Here is a 6,415-nt window from a genome sequence, read left to right on the forward strand (position 1 = left end):
GGCCCAAGAATTGAACCCTGTGGTACCCCCATAGAGACTGCCAGAGGTCCAGACAGTAGGCCCTCCGATTTGACACACTGAACTCTGTCAGAGAAGTAGTTGGTGAACCAGGCGACGCAATCGTTTGAGAAACCAAGGCTACTGAGTCTGCCGATGAGGATGTGGTGATTAACAGAGTCAAAAGCTTTGGCCAGGTCAATGAATACGGCAGCACAGTATTGTTTCTTATCGATGGCGGTTACGATGTCGTTTAGGACCTTGAGCGTGGCTGAGGTGCACCCATGACCAGCTCTGAAACCAGATTGCATAGCGGAGAGGGTGCGGTGGGATTCGAAATGGTCGGTAATCTGTTTGTTGACTTGGCTTTCGAAGACCTTAGAAAGGCAGGGTAGGATGGATATAGGTCTGTAGCAATTTGGGTCAAGAGTGTCACCTCCTTTGAAGAGGGGGATGACAGCAGCTGCTTTCCAATCTATGGGAATCTCAGACGACACGAAAGAGAGGTTGAACAGGCTAGTAATAGGGGTTGCAATAATTTCGGCAGATAATTTTAGAAAGAAAGGGTCCAGATTGTCAAGCCCAGCTGATTTGTAGGGGTCCAGATTTTGCAGCTCTTTCAGAACATCAGCTGAATGGATTTGGGAGAAGGAGAAATGGGGGAGGCTTGGGCGAGTACCAGTGCAGTGCTGTTGAATGCAGTAGGGGTAGTTAGGTGGAAAGCATGGCCAGCCGTAGAAAAATGCTTATTGAAATTCTCAATTATAGTGGGCTTATCGGTGGTGACAGAGTTTCCTATCCTCAGTGCAGTGGGCAGTTGGGAGGAGGTGTTCTTATTCTCCATGGACTTTGCAATGTCCCAGAACTTTTTAGAGTTGGAGTTGCACGAAGCAAATTTCTGTTTGAAAAAGCTAGCCTTGGCGTTTCTAACTGCCTGTGTGTATTGGTTTCTAACTTCCCTAAAAAGTTGCATATCGCGGGGGCAGTTCGATGCTAATGCAGAACGCCACAGGATATTTTTGTATTGGTTAAGGGCAGTCAGGTCTGGGGAGAACCAAGGGCTATATCTGTTCCTGGTTCTACATTTCTTGAAAGGGGCATGCTTATTTAAGATGGAGAGGAAGGCATTTAAAAAAAATAACCAGGCATCCTCTCTTGACGGGATGACATCAATATCCTTCCAGGATACCAGGGCCAGGTCGATTAGAAAGGCTTGCTCGTTGAAATGTTTCAAGGAGCGTTTGACAGTGATGAGTGGAGGTCGTTTGACCGCTGACCCATTACGGGTGCAGGCAATGAGGCAGTGATCGCTGAGATCTTGGTTGAAAACAGCAGAGGTGTATTTAGAGGGCACGTTGGTTAGGATGATATCTATGAGGGTGCCAGTGTTTGCGGCTTTGGGGTTGTACCTGGTGGGTTCATTAATAATTTGTGTGAGATTGAGGGCATCAAGCTTGGATTGTAGAATGGCTGGGGTGTTAAGCATGTCCCAGTTTAGGTCACCTAGTAGCACGAGCTCTGAAGATAGATGGGGGGCAATCAGTTCACATATGGTGTCCAGAGCACAGCTAGGGGCCGAGGGGGGTCTATAGCAGGCGGCAACGGTGAGAGACTTGTTTTTGGAGAGGTGGATTTTTAAAAGTAGAAGTTCAAATTGTTTGGGTACAGACCTGGATAGCAGGACAGAACTCTGCAGGCTATCTCTGCAGTAGATTGCAACACCGCCCAATTTGGTCGTTCTATCTTGTCTGAAAACGTTGTAGTTAGGGATGAAGATTTCAGAGTTTTTGGTGGACTTCCTAAGCCAAGATTCAGACACAGCTAGGACATCCGGGTTGGCAGAGTGTGCTAAAGCAGTGAATAAAACAAACTTAGGGAGGAGGCTTCTAATGTTAACAAGCATGAAACCAAGGTTATTACGGTTACAGAAGTCATCAAAAGAGAGCGCCTGGGGAGTAGGAGTGGAGCCAGGCACTGCAGGGCCTGGATTCACCTCTACATCCCCAGAGGAGCAGAGAAGAATAAGTATGAGGGTACGGCTAAAAGCTATAAGAATTGGTCGTCTGTGACGTCCAGAATAGAGAGAAAAAGGAGCAGGTTTCTGGGGGCGATAAAATAGCTTCAAGGTATAATGTACATACAAAGGTATGGTGGGATGTGAGTACAGAGGATGTAAACCTAGGCATTCAGTGATGATGAGAGAGATATTGTCTCTAGAAACATCATTGAAACCAGAAGATGTCATAGCATGTGTGGGTGGAGGAACTGAGAGGTTGGATAAGGTATAATGAGCAGGGCTAGAGGCTCTACAGTGAAATAAGCCAATAAACACTAACCAGAACAGCAATGGACAATGCATATTGACATTAAGGAGAGGCATGCTTAGCCAAGTGATCAAAGGGTCCAGTGAGATTCGGACAGCTAGCCGGGCCATAGGTAGCAAGCTGGTGGAAGATGGGAGGGAGGTCTGTTTTTAGCCACCTCGTGCGTTTCCGTCTGTGGGTGGAGAAGTACAGATCAGGGTTGGGTTATAAAAAAATATTAAAAACTTTGAACATCCCACGAGGCACCATTAAATCCATTATTAAAAAATGGAAAGAATATGGCACCACAACAAACCTGCCAAGATTGGGCCGCCCACCAAAACAAACAGACCAGGCAAGGAGGGCATTAATCAGAGAGGCAACAAAGAGACCGAAGATAACCCTGAAGGAGCTGCAAAGCTCCACAGCTGAGATGGGAGTATCTGTCCATAGGACTACTTTAAGCCATACACTCCACAGAGCTGGGCTTTACGGAAGAGTGGCCAGAAAAAAGCCATTGCTTAAAGAAAAAAAATAAGCAAACACGTTTGGTGTTCACTAAAAGGCATGTGGGAGACTCCCCAAACATATGGAAGAAGGTACACTGGTCAGATGAGACTAAAATTGAGCTTTTTGGCCATCAAGGAAAACACTATGTCTGGTGCAAACCCAACACCTCTCATCACCCCAAGATAATCATTTTTTATTGGCAGGGACTGGGAAGCTGGTCAGAATTGAAGGAGTGATGGATGGCGCTAAGTACAGGGAATTTCTTGAGGGAAACCTGTTTCAGTCTTCCAGAGATTTGAGACTGGGACGGCGGTTCACCTTCCAGCAGGACAATGACCCTAAGCATACTGCTAAAACAACACTCGAGTGGTTTAAGGGGAAACATTTAAATGTCTTGGAATGGCCTAGTCAAAGCCCAGACCTCAATCCAATTGAGAATCTGTGGTATGACTTAAAGATTGCTGTACACCAGCGGAATCCATCCAACTTGAAGGAGCTGGAGCAGTTTTGCCTTGAAGAATGGACAACAATCCCAGTGGCTAGATGTGCCAAGCTTATAGAGACATACCCCAAGAGACTTGCAGCTGTAATTGCTGCAGAAGGTGGCTCTACAAAGTATTGACTTTTGGGGGGGTGAATAGTTATGCACGCTTAAGTTTTCAGTTTTTTTGTCTTATTTCTTGTTTGTTTCACAATAAAAAATATTTAGCATCTTCAAAGTGGTAGGCATGTTGTGTAAATCAAATGATACAACCCCCCCCAAAATCAATTTTAATTCCAGGTTGTAAGGCAACAAAATAGGATAAATGTTAAGGTGAGGGAATACTTTCGCAAGCCACTGTATGTCATTCTATGGGACCAGCTCTCAAACCTCCACTCTGCTTAGTCTGAGCTCATTGAGCCAAAGCAGAGCTGAGCCCGGGTTGAGCTTGCCTCTGGGGGGCTGTAATAACTTTGGGGAGAAGCCCTGTCAACCCCTGCCCTTTTGGCTGTCACATGGACAGAGATGCCCCATTTAGGGGAGGTTAGAGTTACATACTCCAGTCTGTCATAGGAGATGCAGTCTTCTCTCTCTGTGTGTTTATGTGTGTGCCCTGCAGCTGCCAGAGTCAATTCCAGGAGTTTTATGCCGTATTTCTGTTGATGTATTCTCTTTCCAGGATGTCTGGCTATAATTCTGCCAAGATCTAAGCTGAATGGCCCCAGGCTCTTTCACTCTTACACTCTAACAGAGGCGGTAGATGTGTGCAGAGAAGGCGATGAAGCCAAACCCTCTAAAGCCATGTTTCTCAACTTGTTTTGCCTCGGGACCCAAATTGAATCAGGTTTTCTCAGTTGGACCCAATATTCGCATCACGAAAAATAATCGGCAAAATACAATCTGGAAAACTATTTGTATTGCTATATTGATAGTAATGTAGCAATTATATGACATGGGAATAACATTCCCACCTCTTTCATTGCCAATAATACAAGTTTGCTGATATTCTTGATGAAGAATGTTAATAAACTCAGGGCCGGAGTAATGCAGGGGCTTACCGGGGCTGAAGCCCCTGGGCCAAGGCTCGTGGGGGGATCCAAGAGGCAGCAACAACTAAACTTCCGCCATTGAAGAGAAGTGGGACAACATTCCAAAGGCCACAATCAACAGCCTGATAAACTCTATGCAAAGGAGATGCATGAGGCAAATGGTGGTCACACCACATACTGACTGGTTTTCCAATCCACGCCTCTACCTTTCTTTCAAGGTAACTGTGACCAAGATGCATATCTGTATTTCCAGTCATGTGAAATCCATAGATTAGGGCCTAATTTATTTATTTCAATTGACTGATTTCCTCATATGAAGTGTAACGCAGTAACATCTTTTATATTTTTGGTCAGTATATATACAATATATATATTTATATTTTACTCAGACACCCGTGACCCACCAGTTGAGAATCGCTGCTCTAAAGCCCACTGATGAACTCTCGATCTGTCCTCCCACATGTAAGCAAGGCAGAGTGAATAACACGGCTGGCAGCGTTCCCCCTCCTCTGACCGGCCTGCCTACGGGATAAACATTCTCCCTGCTGTTTAAAGTTTGCCCCCCCCCCCCTGTCACCTAGTTGCACTCCTCCTCCACCAACCGCTGTGCTGTCTCCCTCATCCCAGCCCCACTCCCACTCCCACTCCCAGCCCAATACAGCCAAAGTCCTTCCCTGACCAGGGGCCAAATCCATCCAACTCGACTCTCCACTTTCCAAAACCCCTCCTGCCTTGCGAGTGAAATTGCAGCATGACCCTACAAATAACCCTGGGCCTGGCTGGGACTGTCCCCTCTCCTCCCTCCTTTATCTTGTTTTCCTCTACTTCTCTATCCACCCCCCCCCTCTCTCTCCCTGTGTTCCTGTCCTATGTGTCTCTTTGGCTTCAAGTTTCTGTCCTCTCCCCCACTCTGTCTATTTCCCTTTCTCCTCTTGGGCACTGGAACAGCTGTTTTTGTTTACATGCTGTGATTGCGACCTTTTACCAAGCGTCATCCTCGTCTTGTTGTTGCTGCTTCACCTGATACTAAGTCCTCTAATTCACTTTATGTTCCAGCCCACTCACCACTCTAGCTCTAGACTTGCCTGTAACTGTCAGAACTTTATGGTATTGAATGGAATATGTGCAATACCATATATACAGTAAAGGCATGTTGTTCTGTGGTTCATATTTACACTATTTGTTCTGTTTCTGTATGCTGATGTGTCCGAGTTGTTGTACATTGCTCTCCGGTACTCTTTTTTTGTTTCCTTGCTTTTGCGCAGTATACATGATCCCATGTAGCTCCAAGACATTGGCAATCTGAAGAAAAAAAAACGATTTAGCGGCACATTGAACCATGTTGCACGCTGGAGTTTAAGAACTCTGTGGACCAGTGATAAAAACAATGACGTAATATCTGAATTCCTCCATCTTTATGCACCTTCGCCATGGAACCCTCTCTGCGCCTGATTCGCAGCTCTCTGTGGAACAGAACAGGAAGGAGACTGTTAACATTTTTCCTGCACCCTACGATGTTGTTCTTTATGGAAGTTCATTAGATGAGTACCCAGCATGCCCTGAGTCACCATCAGATATACAGTGCAGGAGCTGTTTACTAAATTAGCCAGCCAATCACAGCACATGCCTCTCTGCCTCCATGCCTGATGCTGATTCTACTGCATCTATTGTTATTTATTCCTGGTTTTGTTCGGTCACTGCTCTGTTTTCCCGTCTTTTCTTTCTTCCTTTCCACTCTCTTTATCCCGTTGTGTCTCTATTTCTCCTGGTTTGTCCCCCCCCCTGCTCTCTCTCTTTCTCCCCCCCCCCTCTCCCTCTGAGAGCACAAATCTCTCATTCACAAACAGAGGCCAAAAGAGGCTCAGCTGATGGGATGAGATTATCTATTTTTCCTGATTACAAATCAACCTCAGCTTAAATATATACAAAAACACAACTCCCCTCCCTCCGGTCCATCCCTCCCCCTCTCTCTCTCTCCCCTCCCTCACTCTAGCTTCCTCCGCCCCCTCCCTGCCTCTGTCCCACCCCCTTCTCTCTCTCTCTCTCTCTCTCTCTTTCTCTCTCTCTCTCTCTCT

This window comes from Salmo salar, chromosome ssa06 (assembly GCF_905237065.1).
Source record: "Salmo salar chromosome ssa06, Ssal_v3.1, whole genome shotgun sequence".
Taxonomy (NCBI): domain Eukaryota; kingdom Metazoa; phylum Chordata; class Actinopteri; order Salmoniformes; family Salmonidae; genus Salmo; species Salmo salar.